The 22,642-nt window shown below is 39.5% G+C and overlaps 1 long non-coding RNA gene across 1 annotated transcript in view; it reads left to right on the top strand.

Annotated features, from left to right (window-relative positions):
- Positions 1-1,389: 1,389 nt before the first annotated feature.
- LOC137501210 (uncharacterized) overlaps positions 1,390-22,642 on the top strand; it is a 68,657-nt gene continuing 47,404 nt past the window's right edge. The window contains exon 1 of the long non-coding RNA XR_011018415.1: positions 1,390-1,511. This is a non-coding gene — a long non-coding RNA (uncharacterized lncRNA). The remainder of the gene's footprint in view (positions 1,512-22,642) is intronic.

Here is a 22,642-nt window from a genome sequence, read left to right as displayed (position 1 = left end):
TTAAATTCAGCACCCAATGAATGGGAAGTACACCCGAAATGATAATGTTATTGGCTTTACGTCCCACTAACTACATTTTTACGGTTTTCGGAGACGTCGAAGTGCCGAAATTCAGTCCTGCACTAGTTCTTTTACGTGCCAGTAAATCTGCCGACACAAGGCTGACGTATTTGAGCACCCTCAAATACCACCGGACTGAACCAGGATCGAATCTGCCAACTTGGCGTCAGAAGACCAGCGCCTTCACCGTCTGAGTCACTCAGCCCAGGAACACCCGAAATTATTATGTTAACCCAATGAACAGCCCTGGTAATGTTAACATAATGTTGACATATGGCATAACAGCACTTCACGGCCCGGAGGCTGGGTGTTTGTGCTGTCCTCAACATCCCTGCAACTCACACACCACACATAACACTATCCTCCACCACAATAACAAGCAGTTACCTACACATGGCAGATGCCTCATCGGAGGGTCTGCCTTACAAGGGCTGCACTCGGCTAGAATAGCCACACGAAATTAATTAACTATTTCTTCTGTGTAACAGTATACAGATTGATCCATCTGTCACACTTATAAGTTTTGTTATAGGCTAGCCTACTCCAAGATCCAGCCAAACATTTCCGCAGGCAAAGCACAGATTATTGTAAAATACACTTGCATATAAATCACTCGACATTTTGAAGCACATAGACACTGACGGAATCACACAGTATCAGTTATATTCTATCTAAATTAATATTTTTCGAGGAACATGAATAGTTTGGAAGTAGAGAAATGGCTTCCCTAACCTCAGATTTATTCTCAAAAGGATGTATGCACGCTACAGTTTTCTCGTGGACTTCAAAATAATCACGATGTAGGCTATATTCCTAATCCATTTCTGTCGTAATGTTCTATTCCGTAGGAAACTTAAGAATAGTTGTATGAGAGGCATTGCCATAGTTAGACTAAAACCTGATCCACCTAGTGCACTCATGTTCTTCAATGGGTAAAAACACGATCAAAACAAGCACCTTATCACATTACTGTGTATAATTACAGATCCTATGTGTCCACTGACTCATATAAATACACTCGCACACTTATATTCTGAAAAGAAACTAACATTTATCGTCAACTTACATAAAATTATACCGACTACATACGATAACAACAAACGAAAACAAACCCACATTTCCAACAATTCTGGCTACTCGATTCGCCGTCTTTGAACAATCGAGAGTAGCATGAAGGGCTGAGGATTGGAGTCGGTCTTGCTTTAGGTTCTTGTTTTGCGATAGTTTCGATTTCTTCCTTGACGACAGACTATTTATGTTGGCCACCCTGGTTCTGAAGTAAACTTTTGCGTTCTGTCTTTCTGTATGTAGTACCGTAGGTGTACGAGTGTAGCTGTGTAACGTGAGTGTAACAAGTGAAGAAGCTAAAAGACGTAGAAGACGATTGCAGGATTCAGAAGTCTAAAGTTCTTGCAATAATGTTTGGTAGGCCTACTCAGTGAAGATTTCTTGTAGGTATTTATCAATTTTCTCTAATTTTTAGGAAAATAGATCAAATATTAACATAAACTCGTATTAATTAAGACAGGTAGACGTATGGTAAGCCTAGTTATTTGACATGCGACAACAACATTCTTCCAATGGAGGGGCCCCTCATTAATTTGGGCAGTGGGGCCCAGGGTCATAGATCCGGCACTGGACAAGGTTATAGGCTACCGTAGTAATTTTGAGTCAGAAGAAAAGAGAAGGTTTTGGAATAATATAAAGGTAGGATGAGTGAATTTCGTTATGCTTCCCTACTGTATAGGTACGCTCAATATAGGTTAGAGATCCATCGTACCGCGGCTCGGACGACGTCACAATGCACTGTAAAAGGCATATCAACCTCAGCGCAGTAAGTACTCGACAGTGGCAATACTACCGGTCTGCTTTGGTTAGGTCAAGCAAGTATGGTAAGAAGATGATGGGGTCTGCTTCGGTTAGGTCCGGGAAGTGACTATTTGTCGAATGTGGTATTACAAAGGGGTTCTGGAGCATTAGTCCCCAAGTTAGCTACCACGGAGCAGCATACAAGCCTGTAGTGTCTCCTGGGAGCATGCCCCTCCTCCCCCAACTCCTTTGAAGAACAGAGCACTCACATCTGGCACATACCATGACAGTTTCAAACTGGGTGCCAGTAATTTTTATATTTTCATGGAATGTAGCAATCCTGTGGCCAGCTGTAATGCAAGGTCTATCAGAGACAATATGAAAATTATTTTTATTACACCTGGGTAATAGCAACATAGAAAACAGTCACAATTCCAAGGTTTACATAGTCTCGATTTTAATTCTTCTGTATAAGTACGAATACTTCTGGGGGCAGGTTCGTGGGCTCCTGGTGAGAATTAAGGAAGGATCTCCCCTGTCTTCTACTTCGGTATTGCTTAACATCATTTTGTTATGAGTTTTCTACTTCCTAAACATGTTCAAAGGGTATAAAAACACCTCAGTGAATTTATGGAAAAGTACTAGTAACAGGACAGTTTTGAATTGGAAGAGTTGGTTTGTATTTATTTCGTTTAAACTTTTTCCAATTGTAAATGGTCCCTGAAGGCAAAAGGTAAAAGCGGAGAGGATTTTTCCATACCGGTAAGTTACTATAAAGTGAGGTAAATTTGTCCACTGAAGCATAGCAGCACTGATTTTCTCTTGCCTCCTATACTGTAAAGAATGAATCGCTTGCAACAACTAAAATACACACACAGTAGAACGCTTTATCAGTACTCCTAAGTTTAAACAACTTTGGCAGGCTCATTGTCGAGTCAAAACAATTTCTTTTGCAGCCCCGACTATTGCTTTCCTAGGTCTAAGAATACTACAGTTAGGTCTTTCCCTCTCCCCTAGTGCTGTTCCATTAACATCCTTAGGTTGAAGATCAGGTCTGTTGTTCTTCTATTGGTTGTAAATCCATGCTGTTCTCCTTCCAGGGCAGGTTCTATCACTTCTCACAGTCTGGTCTCAATAATTTTCTCCATTATTTTCAGACCATGGGAGAGAAGTGCGATACCCCTATAGTTGGCACACTTTCTTCTGCGTCCTTTTTTTAAATTAAAAGGATTATAATACCTTTTGTCCAATCCTTTGGAACCCGATTTTTACACCACATTGCTCTCAGAGTTCTGTATAGCCACTGCACTCCAGGTATACCTGCTGCTGTGATCATGTCAGCAGTAACTTCATCGATTCCTGCTGACATACAACTTTTCATTTTTCTAGAGTAATTCCCACCTCAGACCAAGTAAGTGGAACATAATTTTTCCTCAGCCTTTCTTCCACCTTTTATAACCGTCATCCTTACGTTCGCTTGGAACCAGATGGTTGAGGCACTGGCCTTCTGACCCCAACTTGGCAATTTCAATCCTGGCTCAGTCCGGTGATATTTAAAGGTGCTCAAATACGTAGCCTTGTGTTGGTAGATTCACTGGCACATAAAAAAACTCCTGTGAGTCAAATTCTGGCACCTCGGCATCTCTGAAAACCGTAAAAAAGAATAACATTATTATTTATTAAAATTGAAGACTTGTTTTGTTTTTTAATTGCTGAAATTGTTGATGTTCCCACACTATACATCTTGACACTTACCAGTCATTCGTTTGTCTAATTGAGGAGGTAACACAAAAGCTTAAAAGTCACAAAATTAAAAAATGTGTTACCACTGGTTTCTAAATCTCCATTAAAAAGGTCATATTTACCGTACGCGCACCTTTTAGCGATACATGGACACCCTAGTGCTGAATAGATCAACCTCGGGCATCTTCGAGATTCGTATTGGCAACCTTTGAAACACAAACCATGAATCGCTTATGCATCGCTGTGCGACATCTGGTGTACACTTTACGTACTAGTACTGTTGTTGTTTACACAGCAAAACCAAACTATAGAATTCATGCTGGGAACAAGATTCGCATTGAGAAATGTTATATAATGTTATATAAAGTGTGTATGACACAGTTGTTGACTTAAGATAATAAAGGTTTAGAAAATTCATACCGATCGATCATATTATCGATTCAATTCAGATTTCATTTCCATTTAGTTGGCAGTATTACCGGAACCGTGAGAGGTCTCTCCTTACTCCACCACCCCGTACAAAGAAATATCGCTAAAAGGTGCGCGGACTATACATTCACTTGGAACCAAGCATAACCTCATAAAACCCCTTTAATATGTTGAGTGCCACAGCAGGCACCAGTGGCTATTTTTGGTTTTCCTGCTAGTTCATGGCGGATATGAGTGTCTGCTTGCAGAGAGTAAAAATAAAGTTTTGGCCCACAGAGCAAAATTTTAGTTTGGTACTCAATGTGTTAAAGAGTATTACCTAAGTGCGAGGTCCAGAGCAAAACCTCACGTATCCTGCAGTCTGCTTTAATCAGAATTCCACAAGTCCACATAGCCAATATAAGGCTGTGAATTTAGTCATGTGATGTGTCACTGTCACTGTCGCTCATTTGTCTTCTCCCGTTAGAGATTATGCTGTGTTGTGGTTATTGTTAAAAATGACAGATAACAGTGAGAAGGAAAGTGAAGTTTTAGTGAGAATAGGCAGCCAAGGTTCGAGAACAGGATAGATGTTTCACCGCTTGACCAGAAGGTCTATCCAAATGGGAGATGAGATGATGAGAATACCGGTTACAATCAAAACTGCCTGTCACCAGAAGAAGTCAGAAGGGGATGGGAACAAGGCAAAAATATCCTTGTCAGCTTGCACAGGAAGGGCAGTGATGTACAGCAGCATGTGAGATCCAACAAGATCGAGAGTGCCTAGTACTGTGAAATATGTAAGAATATTAGAACAACAAATTTACTGCAATATCAATGCAGAAGAAGGCATAAGGAAGACCAGATCATCATTGCCAGATTCAGGTGTGGGAATGAAGCTCCGGCCAACAGGTACTGGGCCAAAGAAGATAGAAATAAATGCAGAATCTGTGGAGAAAGGGAAAAACCATGTGACACCTATTATATGAGTGTATATGGGCAAAGAGAATGGAAGAATTCATCAAGGGGATGCATTGAATGAAAGAGGGAGTGGAGAAATGTGGATGAGAGAAATCTTAAACCAACGGAAAAGAAATGTTGTGTAAACTATGTCATTTTTTGTGTAGCCTATATAAGCGTCGCGTTAAAGATTGTGAGTCCTGGATTTTATTCAGTAGGCCTATATGTTCAGTTAACATTGTAACTGGAATATTTTCAATGCCAAAAGGCAAAAAGTAAAATTACTGCTACTACTACTCTGCTACTGCGTTCAATTCTTTCAGTTTGCCATGGTTCTGTATGTCTCACTGCAGCAGAAGGTTGGCTTATATTCATGTTTTGCAGACACTAAATTACTTCAAGATGAAATGGTCAGCAGATTGACCTGGCATTCTGCAGTGAAATGTCACCATCCTCATCAATCTTCTTGTGTAGGCTTATCACAGCTAAAATTAGCTAAATCTCACAGCTTTGCATCCACATGTAGTATTCCTACAATTTCATGTTTAGAGATCATAGTATGTAGAAAGTTTTTCTTACATCTTACCAAATTTCTCTATGACAGGGTTAGACAGATTTTGAAAAAATTGAAGTGTGGCAAAAATTCTATTCAGAACTGAGGGGGAGACCATGTCTTTGCTGAAAAAAGCTTCAATTTTACAATTCATTGGAAATTTATGGAAAGGGAAAGCCACTATAATAGGAAAAAATATTGAAGAATCTATTTGGATTGTAGCTTGTCAGTCAGAAAGTTTCATAACATTTACAGCAACTGTGTGACCACTCCCAAATTAAGAGTATTATCGGCATTGTTCCGTATAATATTTTGCGCATAGTTTAATTGGATTCTGTTCACTTGCATGTGGCGTTTGTGGATACAGGATTGTGTCATGTTAGACAATAAGATAAAGAGTGCATTAGCTTTTGAAAATAAAATTCTTTCCAGAAAAAATATACACAAAAAAGATCAGAAGCTTTTTATGAACTAATCCGTAGAACGTAGGCAAATGGAACAATATTATGTTTTGTCATGCAGAAAATTCAACCACTGTTGCAGTATCCCATACAACAAGCTTTCTATGATAAGCAGCTTGTACTTTAAAATTTGTGCATAACAGATTTTCAGACACAAAATGTAATGTTTTTAGTTTGGAATGAGGATCAAGCAGGATGTTTTTAAAATTTAAGCATAACAGATTTGCAGACACAGAATCCAGTGTTTTTAGTTTAGACTGAAGATCAAGCAGGATGTGGTTCAAAAAAGAAACTTGGCAGTGATCGGATACTCCCAGATATGAAAAATCTTGGAGATAGTTTAAAAATTCTGCAGTGAAAAACAAGTCCTGAAGAATGGTAAAATGCTTATCTTGGTTAAAGCAAATAAATTGTATACGGTAGGTTTGAGGATGATCAATTTTCAAAGCAGCAGTTTCTCATTAGGGTATTCAAATTGGCAGAAGATTCCAAAAACTCCATAAATAATGAGAAGGACCTTTAATTCACCCCTTCAGCATGGCGAATAAGAAAGACACTAGAGACTAATGAACTGTAGTCTACACCATGTGACTCGCCGAGCTCGATAGCTGCAGTCGCTTAAGTGCAGCCAGTATCCAGTATTCGGGAGATAGTAGGTTCGAATCCCACTGTCGGCAGCCCTGAAAATGGTTTTCCGTGGTTTCCCATTTTCACACCAGGCAAATGCTGGGGCTGTACCTTAATTAAGGCCACGGCCACTTCCTTCCCACTCCTAGCCCTTCCCTATCCCATCGTCGCCATAAGACCTATCTGTGTCGGTGCAACGTAAAGCAACTAGCAAAAAAAACCACCATGTGACTGCTTGGAAAAGAACGATGTCATTCATATGTAAACAGGTAGTAATGTTGCTGCATTCCTTTAAAAATAATTTTCCAATTTTCACAAATAAATTGATTTTTGTTATGTCAACATTGAAACTGAAAATTACATACATATTCATTATAGACTTGTTATACCTTTCAGTGTTTAGTCTGCAAGCCTCTGTGATGTTACTAAACTCTGCCACATTCCTTTTGTTGTAACTAACTCTGTGGCCTCATTTGGTTCTCTCTACCGGGCGAGTTGGCCGTGCGCGTAGAGGCGCGCGGCTGTGAGCTTGCATCCGGGAGATAGTAGGTTCGAATCCCACTATCGGCAGCCCTGAAAATGGTTTTCCGTGGTTTCCCATTTTCACACCAGGCAAATGCTGGGGCTGTACCTTAATTAAGGCCACGGCCGCTTCCTTCCAACTCCTAGACCTTTCCTATCCCATCGTCGCTATAAGACCTATCTGTGTCGGTGCGACGTAAAGCCCCTAGCAAAAAAAAAAAAAAAAAAAAAAAAAAAAAAAAAAAAAAACATTTGGTTCTATAGCTCTTATCTTAAAAATCTTTAGAAACCAAGTCTAACCATCATCATCTTGGTCTCTCTCTACTTCTCTTACCCTCCATAACCGATTCCATTATTGCTTCCATTCTCCTAGGTAACTTATTCTGTTCCATTCTCCTCACATGACCCCATCACCGAAGCCAGTTCATTCATGCAGATTCATTGATCGAGTTCATTCCTAACATAGCCTTTATCTCCTCATTCCGAGTACGTTCCATCCATTGTCTCCACTTGTTCGCACCGGCGATCATTCTCACTACTTTCATGTCTGTTGCTTCTAACTTATGAATAACATATCTAGAGTCCACCCAATTCTCACTTCCGTAAAGCAAAGTTGGTGTGAAAACAGACCAGTGTAAAGATAGTTTCATCTGGGAGCTGACTTCCTTCTTACATAGTACAGCTGATCGCAACTGCGAGCTCACTGCATTAACTATGCTGCAGTGTGATCAACTCGCGTAACTATACTACCATCCTGGGAGAAAACACATCCTAAGTATTTGAAATGGTCTACCTGTTCCAGCTTTGTATTCCCGACCTGATGTTCAATTCTCTTAGGTTTCTTACCTATTGACATCACTTTAGTCTTGGAAAGGCTAATTTTCATATCATACTCATTGCACCTATTTTTTTTTTAAGTTCCAAGATATTAGACTGCAGGCTTTCAGCACAATCTGCCTTGAGACCAAGTCATCAGCATAGGCCAAACTGCTTACTACATTTCCAACTAACTGAATCCCCTCCTGCTACTATATACCTTTCAGCAGATTATCCATGTTAACAACAAACAACGAGGATTACAGCCTTGTCTAACCCCTGTAAGTACCTTGAGCCAAGAACTCATTCTACTATCAATTCTCACAGCAGCAAAATTATCAACATGCATAGCTTTATTGCTTTTAATAAACTACCCTTAATCACATAGTTCCCCCAGAATGGCTAACATTTTTTCCCCCGGTACTTTGTCATATGCCTTCTCTAGATCTAAGAAACATAAACATAACCGTCTATTCCTCTCATACTATTTTTCAATTAACTGGCGCATACTGAAAATCTGAAAGTCTTAAACCACACTGAATTTCATCCAACTTACTCTCAAAACTGATCGCACCTTCCCTTCCAAAATGCCAGTGAACACCTTTCCTGGTATATTCATCAGTGAAATACCTCGATGGTTGTTGCAGTCCTTGCTGTTCCCTTGCAAGTAGATAGGTGCAATTACTGCTTTTGTCTAATCAGAAGGTAGCTTACTAAAATTCCATGCTGTTCGTATTACTCTATGACCGGGTGAGTTGGCCATGCAGTTATGGGCTCTCAGGTTTCCTATTTTCACACCAGGCAAATGCTGGGGCTGTACCTTAATTAAGGCCACAGTTGCTTCCTTCCCCCTCCTAGCTCTTTCCTGTTCCATCTTCACCATAAGACCTACCTGTGTTGGTGCGATGTAAAGAATTGTAAAAAGATAAATAAATTACTCTATGAAGTCATTTTATCCCTGCCTTCCCACTATATTTCACCATCTTAAATCTAATTTCGTCCCTTCCTGCTGCTTTATGACAATGAAGTTTGTTTATCATCCATTCCACCTCCTCAAGCGTAATTTCACCAAGATCCTTCCAGCTGTCCTGTGATTCCCTGGGATTTATTATCAGTTTGCCTTATTTACCCAAAACACTGTTCATTTCCTTTATCCCTCTCCTTTTTAGATTCTTTATTACTGTCCAGAAAAGTTTCTCTGCTGCTTGACCTAGCCTTTCCAGATAATAATCCTTCCCGTGACTTCTTGGATCCAAAAATTATTTGTTTCACTCTGTTTGTACCACCTACATACAGTTCCCTGTCTGCATCGGTCCTTGTTTGGAGCCGTTTCTGATACACCTTCCTTTTATGTTTGTAAGCTCCCTTCACTTTGTTATTCCACCAAGTTGTTCACTTTTCCCATCTTTCACATACGGTTGTTCCCAGACATTCCCTTGCTGTTTCTACTTCAGCATCCCTGTATACCACCCATTCTCTTTCTATATCCTGGATCTTCTTACTGTCTATTGCTTGGAACTTGTCACTAGTCATATCCATGTACTTCTGTCTAATTTTCTTGTCCTAGAGATACTCTATTCTTATTCATCTGCAGACAGGTTTTACTTTCTCTATCCTATGCCTAGAGATATGCAGTTTTCACTATAGATCAGATAGTGGTCTGTATCATAAAAAAATCTCTGGAATACCTGTGCATTCCTAACAGATTTCCTGAATTCAAGATCAGTTATGATATAGTCTGTTATGTATGTAGTGTGCCCCTAACCTTCCATGCTCAAAGAATGTATTTGTAACTTCTAATCCCATACAGCACACAAGTCCAGTAAATGCTACCCATTCTTATTAGCTTCTATATCTTCCCCACATTTACTCATCACCTTTTCATATTCTTCAGTTCTGTTTCCAACTCTTGCGTTGAAATCGCCCATTAGTGCTATCCTATCCTTGGCTCTTAACCCTCACTCCGTTGTCACTTGGTGATTCATAAAATTTGTCACTTTTATCCTCACCTGCACCCTTCCGTGGTGAAAATATAGAAACAGTTCTCATCCTAATTCTTCCAACAGCCAAATCTACCCACATCATTTGGTCATTTACATGCCTAACAGAAACTATGTTGTATGCAATAGTATTCTTAGGCTGCTCGTCCACTGGAAGCGACTGCATGCATACTAGCATGACTGATTCCACTGCGTAGAGTTAAACGAAACTGCGTCCACTGCAAGCGGCCTCGAGCGGCCAACTTCACATGACTACAGGCGACAAGCGACAGATTCCCCTCGAATGGGATTTGCCACTTGTAGTCGCCAGTACACTACGGTTCCTACAAACACTTGGATGACTCCCGTCGTCACACACATATTATTATTTAAAAACACCCCTATGAAGGATAAACGCTAACGTTCTCAAGATATACAACGCAAACTATGGGTGAATATTGCAGAGGAAGTGGATGTTGATAATGGTATATATGTATCAACCCCTCCGTCCAGTTTCTTGACGCGGGGTCGGGAATGAAGTGAGATGAATTTACATGGCGTGTTTTACGGCTAGATCCCTTCCTGACACCAACCTCAGTTAAGGAGCCAACGAAAATTATATGATGGTGAATGAAACTGGATAAGGAGATGGAAAGAGTCAGTTGTGGCCTATGAATAGGAACTGTCCCAGCATGTACCTGGAAGTAATAAAAGGAAACCACAGAAAACCATTCTCAGGACAGCCAGTGGTGGGGTCGAACCCACATGCCACCCGAATGCAGAGCTTGTCTCCACAGCCATAGCACGTAAACACACGTGGTTACTCCGCTCAATGGGTGTTGGCAATGTTAAGTACTCTTTATTAAATGGTTATTTATAATATATTTGTAATTTTGTTAACATGTTGTAATTGATCCACAGCAGCAGTTCTGCTGAACAAATGAAATTGGGGCCAACAGCTAACACCAAAATCCATAAGCGAAGGAAAATAAATGATAAAACAACTGATGATGAAAAGTTCCTTGAAATAAAGAGAGTAAAATTACACTTACTTGTGGAAAGTGCCATTAAGGACAACAGTGGTTACTAATTCTTGGTAAGCCTTCTTCCATATATGAGGAAGGTTCCTGACAAGCTGTGAGAAACTAGCTCCAGCACATTTTAAAAATAAAGGGTTGAATTATGTCAAACTTCTCTGCACGTGCCATCTCCAGATAGATACACACGGTCTCCGTCATCATGAACCATCAAACCAAAACAAGCCCACCCAGCGACACTCTTTGAGTGGAATCCCGCCCTATAGATGTGGCTTATGACAAATTGTTTGGTAATTTTACAGGTGCGTCGTAACAAACACCATGTTAAAGTTATATGTATTGTGGAGTTCTTGAGGATTATAAAATTAAAAAATAAAAGGAAAACGGTTGTAAAATTTAAAAAGTCATCCTTTTCAATTTGCTTGACATCACACCGCACGAATAGGTCTTATGACGATGGTGGGATAGGAAAGGGCTAGGAGTGGAAAAGAAGTGGCCAGGGTCTTTAAGTACAGCCCCAACATTTGGCTGGTGTGAAAATGGGAAACCATGAAAAATCATCACCAGGGCTGCCAACAGTGGGGTTCGAACAAAACACAACTTGTAGAGACTGTTGAAATTAGAAATCAAGGTTTTATATTTCTGTTTAACTCTTCTAACTTGAATTGTACTGTTGGATGTGCACCTCCGTTATTTTTGTATATTTCACTGATATCTTAAATTTGATACTAAATTAGACCTATGATTCTTTTAAAAATTCGAAGCTTTAAAAAAACAAAATTGCTTACTATCGATTCTCAGTTAAACTTTTCAAAGGTGTTATTGTTTCCCTGAAGTGTGACATTTTGGCTATTCCTGGCCTGTTGCATTCAAAATGTAGTTTCTGGATGTTTCTGAATGCATCCAATAATAATCAAAGAACATCTGGTGGTCTTTGTTCAAATCATCAAACAGATGATGGAATCTCCCATTGGCTTCATTTTACCTAGTGGCAGGGGCATAGCCAAGGGGAGCTTACTGGGAGGTTAGAACTCCCCTCTCCCTTCATGGACCTTTTACTTTAGAAAATAAACGGATAAACAAGTGAAAGTCGACACAAAGTGTTGGTTCTTTTGAACATTCAGTCATAATTGTAGAACCAACAGATCTCTTGAATCTGTTTTCTAAGAACCATTAAAAGTTGGATTTTAGATTGTAATCTGAACATACCATTTGTTGTAAAACTGTTGACCTTGATCATGTTGTTCTTGTTCTGTATGTTAATGTAAGATTTTGTAGTGTACTGCAATCTGAATATCAACATAATTCACTTGTACCAGTGTCCTTATAAAGACACTCGTGCATGCGCACACCACACACTCACAAGCAGCACCTTCAATACGTTCTGTCATAATTTTGTAACTATAACCCCCCCAATCGGTCGACCATGGCTATGCTACTGGCTAGTGTTAACACTGATGTTTTCTTTTGTGATTTTTCCTCCAACGCATCATCAGGTAGTAAATTTCCAAAAAGTAAACTAAAGCCTTATCATCCATTTCATGGAATCCTTATTGATCTTAATAACTTGACAATGCTTACTACAGAAACTCATACAGACCTATACGGAGTACAGACTCCAACTGACAGTCATGCAAAGTCACCTGCAGCAGACGACCCCAGTCAGGTAGTCACATGAATCAAAATTGCCTTTACTCGCCTCATCACGCAATCGCGCACTGTCACTTCCAGTAGACGAGCAGTCTTAATGAACAATCCTACCCCACCCTCTGCCCTATCACTGAGCGAGTTGGCCTTGTGATTAGGGTCGCGTAGCTGTGAGCTTCCATTCGGGAGATAATGGGTTCGAATCCTACCATCGGCAGCCCTGAAGATGGTTTTCCATGGTTTGCCATTTTCATGCCAGCCAAATGCTGGGACTGTACCTGAATTAAGGCCATGGCTGGTACTTTCCCAATCATAGTCCTTTACCATCTTTCCACCACCAAAAACCTTTGATATGTTAGTGCGATGTTAAACAAGTAGCAAAAAAAACTCCACCCTTCCCTTTGAATGCCTGTTAATAATACTTTCTAATTCATGGCGAATTAGAAAGTTATCTCACTATACACGAATATCATTAACTCATAACACATTTTCTTTATCCTCTTTGCTGTCACAGCCAGTTCTACTTTCTTTAGTCCATCAATCCCATTGCTATTAATAAATCCCCATCTATTACATTTTTTTGCCTAATTCTTTCCAAGGAGTCCCTTGTCTGTCAAATGGAAGTAGAACTGGTTTCGTTTATAGGTTTGAGGCTTGCTTAAAATGTTCTGACCATGCTCGGTGAAAACTCGGTGAAGCAGGATGCTACCCTACTTACACAGAGTCCCGAAGAGAATCTCTTCTCTAACAGGCTAGGGACCACAGTGGATTATGTAGTCCTAGATGCCTGAACACAAGGAGGGCCATGAGTCACAATATGTCCGAGATGCCGATTCCCATTCCATATAGATTGAGAGATAAGAATATCATATTGTTCTGTATTGAAGTGAGTTCACTAAAAAGTTAAAAGAAAGTATAAAATGGTTCAAACTTTCAATGCTATTAAAATAATAAATGTAAGTTTACATTCCTATTTAATTAAAATTGGTACCGGTTTCAACCACTATTTTTGGTCATCATCAGCCGATCACAAATAAGTGTAATACAATGCACAGACAAATAAATTGTGAACTATAAAGAATTATGTAGGTTGCTGATAGCGAAGCACTAAAATCTTTAGGGAGTACTGTGCTTTGAGAGATGCACTAGTAAAAATATGAAGTTTAGATGATAGGCCTACTGTCAGAAGCAGTTTATGTAGCAGTATCACACACGTATTTATCAGCTGCAGTTTTTAAGGCACTGTACAGTTTTAAGGATACTGAATGTCAATCATGAATGTTAGTACTTGTGGTACTTGTGAACCGCCGAATTTAGAGTGAAAGATAACCAATGCAGAGAAGTATCCCACCTGGAATGATCTTCAAGATGAAAAGCTATCAAAGCAGATCAAAGATTACGATTGACCCGCTCAGCCAGAGATGATTGAGGGTAATAAGCAGAAGTAGTTACATGGGATATGGTCCGAAAGAAGCAAAGATCGTATTAGGACAAGAAATGGTAGACTGAGTGGTAGCCAGCTTAGTCTGAAATAACTATGAAACTGTAGTGAAGCCATCTACACATACAAGAATGAACTCATTTCCATTCCCCTTTGATTGAGGGAAGGGTCCAACATAGTCTATGTACAAACGCTCCATGGGGCGAGTTGCCTGATGTGATGACAATAGCCCTAGCTTAGTCGACAGTGTGGGCTTACTAATCAAGCAAATGCTTTAACCATTTCTCTGATTTTGCCATCCATACTCATCCAAATAAATCTGATTTTTCCTCTTGTTTTGAAGATGCCTAAATGCCCCCCTAATGGGATCTCATGATAGTATTTTTGAAGATCATAGGCACAAGCATAGCTGGAACCACTACTTTCATCTTCTGATCGTGCCACGAAGGGCAACACAAAACCCCATACCTAAACACATAAGGGACAACATGTTCCCCAGAATAAAGGGTTTCCATATTAGGAGCCAGCACCAGATCTTCTCATTGATATCTCTCGATATCACAAAATAACAGCAGGGCATCAGTCAAAATAGCACTAACAATAGAAGGTATGGGCATAGGAGGAGAAGAACTATCCTCCTGTTCACTGGTCTCAACCTCATTGGAAAACATGCAGCTTAGTCCATCATCAACTACATTTTCTTACCCTCTAATGTGTCACATCTAAGTCCCAACTTAAAGCTCGATTGTCTGTCTCTAATTCAAATTTGCCATGCTCCAGTTAGAGGCAGAATTTCTCCAGGGCAAACAGGACTGCCAAACCTTCTAGTTCATAGAAGGAGTACTTGGCATCTTGAGCCGATAAAGTCCTAGACTCATAGGCGATAGGTTGCTTTCCGAGTTCTGTTTCCTGAAGAAGGACCGCATCGACACCAGAGGAAGAGGAATCAGTTTGGACTATGAATGTCTTAGAGAAATCTGGCATATCTAATACTGGGGCGTTACAAAGCACTAACTTAATATCTTCAAAAGCAGCTTGCTACGACGGTCCCCATTCGAATTTGACACCTTTTTGGGGCACTGCCCTATTAGCGAAGTTAGGAGTAAATTTCCTGAAGAAATTCACCATGCCTATGAACCTAGCAATTCCTTTGATGTCCTTAGGATGTTTGAAGTCACAAATAGCCTGCGTTCTGGAGTGGTCTATAGAAACGCCATCGGGAAACACAATTTGCCCTAAGAAGGACATAGAAGGCTTAGCAAAATCTACCTTAGATAATTTAACTGTCAACCCTGCCTTACGAAGAAGATTTTGGACTTCCTTCAGATGATCTCAGTGCTCTTCAAAGGTCTCCAGAAACACAAAGACATTGTCGAGGTAATGATAAAGATATTCAAATTTGATGTCTGAGAAGACCCTATCCAGCAGTCTAGTAAGGACAGTCACGCCCATGGGGAGCCCAAAAGGCACATGGTTGTATTCATACAAATTCCAATCCATGGCGAAAGCCGTTAGATGTTTAGATTCTTGTGCCAGGGGTATTTGGTTATATGCCTGGTTAAGATCTAAGATGGTAAAAACTTAGCCTTGTAAAACCATGAAAAACAAGAATGAAGATCAGGAAGTGGCACAGATTGTTACATGACCTTATGGTTCAACGCCCTTTAATCAATGACATGCCTGACCACCTTGGGGTTTCATTACAAGAAAAATGGTTGATGAATACACCGACTTTGAAGGTCGAATAATACCATCTCATAAGATTTGGAGATAACCTATAAGGAGGAAACCTAACTGGAATAGAATCGGTTAGCTCAATCTCGTACTCCATAAGGTCAGTGACGCCAAGGGTTTCTGAGAATACGTCAGGAAAAGACTGACACAACCTTCTAACACTTTCAGTCTGATCCTCGGGGAGATGCCTAAGATCTAACAACATCTCGCTTTGGGTAGGCGAGATAGATGAAAATGACAGAGTTACATTTCAAAAGTGGAATATTAATGTTACTAGCAAACTTGAAAGTGCACGACTTACTCTGAAGTTCAAGCACCAGACCAGAATGAGACATGAAATCAGCCCCCAATATTACAGGGCAAGACAACTGTTTAGCCACAATTAACTTAATTTTCCAAGTGAATTTTGAGATTTGAACTTCAGCAGAAATGAAGCCAAAAATTTATAATGGTGACAAGTTTGCTGAAACACATTTAATAGAAGACAAACATTAGTCCAGAAAATCTACAGCAAGCTTTTAGTTTAAGAGTACCACTCCTCGGAAATAATGGAGCTAATGCTCCCTGAATCTAATAGCATCGTAATGGGTTTGTTATTCACTTCAATTTTCAGATACGGCACAAATCCTGGGGGGTCGGAAGCAATTTTAAGGCATTCCATAGTGCCTTCAAATAATAAATTAGAGGAAATCTCTTCTTTAGGGGATTCTTTGCCTGATTTAACGGGAGCTGAGCCTCGGGAAGGTGAACATGGTGACTCAGCCAATGACACTAGTCACTTCCTATTTCCTGGGTTAGTGGAGGCAGCACCAGAAGTTGAACAGGATGGTGTGTTGTTAAGAGAATTTCAATTCTTGGCTAGATGGGAAAACGACCCGCACTTGAAACAACCTTGGGATGGACCTGCTTCATTCCTAGTTCCACTAGATTTTACCACGAGGGGCATTTATTTCTAAGGTTTTCAGGCGATCCGCACGCATAACACTTGCGTGTGGGGAATGTTCGGTGAGGTGGTGGCCGAAAACTGTTAGATGACGTAGAGGGCTCCCTGGCGACTCGTGAAGTGTCGGCATGCCTCACTCCTTCGGCTGACACTGCCATTGCCTCAAGTTCCAAGAAGGTTTGGGGCTGAGAGGCGATACATAGGTATGACCTATACGGCGGAGAGATTCCTTCTACAATGGTTTGCTCAATTTGATCTTCTGGAAAATGGAGAGTGAATACCCTGGTTTAAAACTGATAAAGTCAACCATATTCTCATCTAACCTCTGTACTCTGAAGTAGTACTTCTGTATTAGGGATGACATTGCTCTATCAGGAATAAAGTTAGCCAGAAGATGGACATGGAAATCTTCTATTGAAGATCTATCAGCTATTGCTTTTACTATTTTGTATGAGAGGATGCCTACAGAATAGGGGCAAATTATTAGTAGAATTTGGGAATGAGACAGAGCAAATACTAAAGCATGGTCTCAAAATTCGACTAAAGATCTTAGAAATTAAATGACCTCATTAGTTGAATTAATTGAAAATTTGGATATACCTTTAAGCAACATGGCTAATGGGTGGGGCAAACTGCTAAAACCATGTGACATAATAGGGGGTGGCATTGGAGGTTGAGAAGGTTCAAATGCTGTATTACTCGTAAAGAAAGGTGAAAGTTGTCTTAGATGATCAGACGCTTGTTCCGATGAGGCAGATGTTTGTTGAGTAGCCACAGATTTCCTGCTCTCAATAGACCTACTAGAGTCCTCTTCCGTAGAAAAATTCACAGTAGGAAAATGGTCGCTTTTAGCAGTAGCGGCCCCGGACAACAATTGACTAACCTTATTCGACATGTCTGACAGATGTTCGACCAAGTTACTACGCCTCCTTAGCATGATCATCCTTTAGTTTTACAGACAATAGGTCCCTAGCCCTATTATAAAAATGAAAGTCTTGCTTGAACTCTTTTAAGTTGATTAGCTGAAGGATCACTTACTTCAAAAAAACTAACTACAGAAGCTAGCTCGGTGGTATTATCCGTGATAGTGGACAGAGCCTCATCAATATCTTTGTCCCCAAAAGCCGGGATACAAACAGGAAATTCTAAAGATTCTTTAAGTTTGGCAATATCCGCCACACCTGTGCCACCAGATTGGAACTTCCTAATTAGAAGTTCGTAAATCAATTCCTCCTTGCACAAGTACCTGGGTGCAAGGACTTCACGAGGACCAGACATATTGATAGAAAATCTAATGAATTTTGAAAATTTCCAGCAACCAGGAAAAGTTTTAGAGTTTAGTGGTGATTTCTATTAGTAGCTGTCAAAAGGGGTTTGATCCAGACCCATTCAACCACACTCTGCTACCACTTGTTGCGGGATACTGTGGTGGACAAAGGTGAAAGAAAAAGTCAAAAGAATAATTTAAAACTTTAAAATTAGAGTTATATTTCCTTCTCCTTTTTTTTGTTTCTTTTCAAAGACAGACTTTACAATTTGAGGTACCAAAATTTGCCTACAAGTTAGGTGACAACGTTTACAAAATCAGAACAATCCACAAATGACAAATTAGCAACCTTGAGCTTACAGCTCCCTAGTTGCCAATGTTGCACAAGCACAACTGCTCCCATTAACATACAGTGAAGGATACGGATCTCCCAATTTCTTTTACACCAAGGTAAGAGCCTCCTTGCTCTATAAGTTTGTCTAGGAGACTACTCTCTAAACCTTATAACCTTTTAGCCTTCCAAAGGCACTGAGCGTCTTTGCTCTCTAAAATTTACATTTTCAAAAAAATGCCCAGGCCTATCAAAGGCACAACCTGCATTTTACAATTCAAACAGTATTTACTGTCTTAGATGCACAACAGTCTAACATCTTAACTTTAAGGGAATGAAAATTTTTAACAGGGGTATCAAGTACCCACCCTGCCAGGCTTTGTGAAAGACAACAGGTTAAGTTCCTGGCCCAAAACTCAAAATGGTGAGGAGGCGGAGATTTGCACTCCTTGAAAATCGAAAAGAAAGTTTAAAACCCTATTTGGGCTTATAACAGAGGCTAATCCTATACTACCATTGTGATTAGATGGAGAGAATATTTAAATTACAAGGATTTCGTATTGAAAAAGGTTACAAAATCATAGTCACCTCAAAATCAAGTTGATGGGGTATCTCGTTCTCTATTCCCTGATTTCAGCTAAGTTCTTTTGGTTTGTTTGAGATTTACATTAGAAGATTGAAATTTAGAAGTTTTGAAATTTACATTTGAACTTGGAATTTACATTTCAGAAAATTAAAGTTAGATAGTAAAGATCAGAAACCTTCTTCTCGAGCTAGCTTTCAAAGACTATCACTTAATAAAATCTGGACTGCCATTACCTTGAGCTGATGGACGAGGCACTCCACCTCCTTTGTAAACACACACACTAGACTAGAGCGATGAATAAGCCCCTTAGTCGAAAATGTGCCAGCTTTTATACCCGAGAGGAGGGTTCTAGAGAGCTCTGGGCTAAGGCCAGACACACCCCAAATTCTTATTGAGTAATTAAATAAATACTAGACATAATTTGATTGGCTGAAAAATTTACAAAATTTTCTATTGGCCAACATCTTAAGTTGGTGGGAAGAGATCAAAATATTCTCAAGTTTAACATACCAAAAACAAAGAATAATCAACTCAGTGTAGTAAACCTTAAAATAAAAATTACTTAACAATTTTAATAATTCTCTTCACACCAGAGGCCGTAACATAGTTCATAGTAGAGACATCTGTTGGCAAAAGTTCAGACTTCTTGTGCTAGTTGTTGCAAGTTTTAGATTTAAGATGGAATTTTCCAAGGTAGAATAGGATTTAAATCAATTGTACTGAATGCTTTCTAAACTCAATTAAGTTCAGTTAACATCAGGCAGGTTTTATTTTCACCAAGAAAACATCAGAAACATGTTTTTCCTCAATACTAAAAAATCCGATTACATGGATCTGTGAGCTGTTGCATGTTACTTCCTCAATTGTTCAATGACTTTTAATTTATCTGCCAATGATACAACAAAATGTTTCTTTTTAGAAGCCATAATGCACAGTATAACAAAGCACTGCACACGCACAAAACAAAACAGAACTCAGAAGGTGGAATGTAGCAACATATTGGTTTAACTCAACTGAATGCTAAGGCCACACTGACAGTGGCGGACAATGTGAAACTGGTCTATGTGTATGTGCTATTTCTACAGTTGCTTCTCATTAGGAGGGTCCAATATGGTGCATGAATACTGAATATTCATTGTTCACTGGTAGATTGTGTCTTTTAACAAGCAAATTATTTGGATTTTTTTTTCAAAATGATCCAGATAATTGGTGATCCATATAAATGGAGTTTAGATAATTGAAGTTCTGCTGTAGTGTATAATAGTTTGGAAGAAATTAGCTTTCTAATGTTGTAATAATTGAAATTAAAAGCACTTTATTTGCAAATGAGGTGTGTGTACCTCGGTGGCAAATGAAACACAAAAATACATTGTTCTCAAGCACTAAATCTATATACAGGGTGAACTTTAATGAAACTGACAAACTGCAGGGACTGATTCCTGACTGGAAATGGAGGAAAAAATGTCCTACAAACATGCATCTGAAAATGGACGGTGTGCGTGCAACGACAACAAATAGTCCCGGAACAAAGTACATAGCTGAATCGCATCCACGTCACAGCAGATGTTCAAAGTGGCCTCCATGGACTGCAGTGCATACGTTCAGATGTCGTATCATGGATTGCCTCACTCTTTTGCACATTCAGGCCTTTCACTGAATAGCGTCACAGGCGTCGTGAACACGCTGTTGAAGGGTCTGCACATCAGGAACTGGTGCAGCATACAGCATGCTTTTCAGATGTCCCCAGAGGTAAAAATCCAGGAGGTTTAAGTTCGATGATCTAGGAGGCCATGCAACAGGGCCTCCGCATACTATCCAGCGCCTGGGGAAGATGATGTTGAGGTGTTGGCGAACTGTAATGCGGAAGTGGGGTGGTGTTCCATCATGCAGAAACCACATAACCTGTCTTATTGCCAAAGGCACATTCTCAAGCAATCCGGGCAGAGTATTCTGCAGGAAGTCCAGGTACATTCCTCCGTTGAGGCTTTGTGGAATAATAACTGGTCCAAGTATATGGTCGCCAAGAGTTCCTGCCCAAACATTGATGCTGAACCGATGCTGGTGAGAATGAGCTGTGTGTTTAATAGAAAAATTGGATGAGCTGTGTGTTAAATAGAAAAATTGTTAATGTAAATTTATAATACTGTATTTTAGAAAAATGACTTCTTTTCTCTTTAATTTAAAACTAGCTGATGTACCCATGCTTCGCTACAGGATTCTCAGAAAGACTGTCTTCGTGGTTTTCATCAGCTAGTTTTAAATTAAAAAGAAAAGAAGACATTTTTCTAAAATACAGTATTATAAATTTACATTAACAATTTTTCTATTAAACACACAGCTCATCCAATTTTTCTATTAAACACACAGCTCATTCTTAATAAATTTATATTATTCACAAAATTGTACTCATAATATCTTCCATACTTTCAGTACACACATAATCAACTCATATACAGTATGTGGAATCATTTTAAATTTTACTATACAACTGCTATAAGATTTAAATTTACATTGCCTGTTTAAAAAAAAAATTAATTCATTTTGGTACCTAACGTGCATAACGATTACACAAACTAACTTTGGTTTATATTCAATAAAGGTCCTGAGCTTAAAATACACAATTTAGTAAGTTGATCATAAAAATCTTATATTGTATTACTTGTAGGAGAGATGAAAGTGTTCATTGCTACTTGTGAAAACCCACTGAGTCGCCCTAAGATGTATGATTACCGTTACAGTAAAACATCATGTAAAGAGCAAATTTTTCAAAGTAACCAGGTAAATGAACACTTCTGTTGGCTGTAATTCTCAGAATTCTTCACATATAGTTTAATTACCAACTAGGAAAGATACAGCAATATCTATGAATACAAAGAAAAGATTAGTCCATTCGCTTGTGTTCTCGATCTTTCTGTATGAATGCGAAACTTGGACCATAAAAGCTAAAGACAGGAACCGAATCAATGCCTTTGAAATGTGGTGTTGGAAAAGGATGTTGCAAATACCGTGGACAGCCAGGCGAACAAATGATTCTGTCATCTGGGAAATTGGAATACAAGAAAGTCTATGCCAAGTTGTGTACCAGAGAATCCTGCAATTCTTTGGTCACATTATGAGAAGAGAGGATGACAACCTCTTGTCCAAGGACAAGTTTCTGGCATAAGGACACGATGACGGGTCGCAAAACGTTGGACTGATCAAGTAAGAGAGATCATGGACTTACCATGGAGAGTTACTGTCCAGAAAATGCAAGTACGTACAGAATGGTATCAGCTTATAAAAGAAACAACAAAGTCCTTGTGTCACGATACTCAGTCATGAGTGGAACGACTGGAGAGAAAGAGAGGGAACAATAAAAACTTGAAAACCAGACCAATGGTCTGCCACAAGCACTCCCATCAAGAGGCTGTATGTTTTGCATCCCTGACGCAATAGGCCAATGGATTTTGTCACTAGGCAGGATGTGTGCAGACAAAGAAACTCTGAGTATTTATCTTGACATTTTGTAGCATCCTCAGAACCACTGGATAAGGTGCTTGGAATAAGAAGGCATCATCTTCTGTGCCTGCTGTAGCATGCTTTTACAATGCTAGTGTAGGACTTGTACTGAACTTGTACCCAAACTTCATTTTTCTTATCAAAAATTAAGTTCCCAGAAGAAAACCATAATTTAAATTCATTGATTGCAAATGTTAAAAACATTTACGCTCATTTTTCA

Source organism: Anabrus simplex, chromosome 6 (genome assembly GCF_040414725.1).
Source record: "Anabrus simplex isolate iqAnaSimp1 chromosome 6, ASM4041472v1, whole genome shotgun sequence".
Taxonomy (NCBI): Eukaryota; Metazoa; Arthropoda; class Insecta; order Orthoptera; family Tettigoniidae; genus Anabrus; species Anabrus simplex.
Note: the sequence above shows the minus strand (reverse complement) of the source record. Positions and strands in the feature narration are given on the sequence as shown.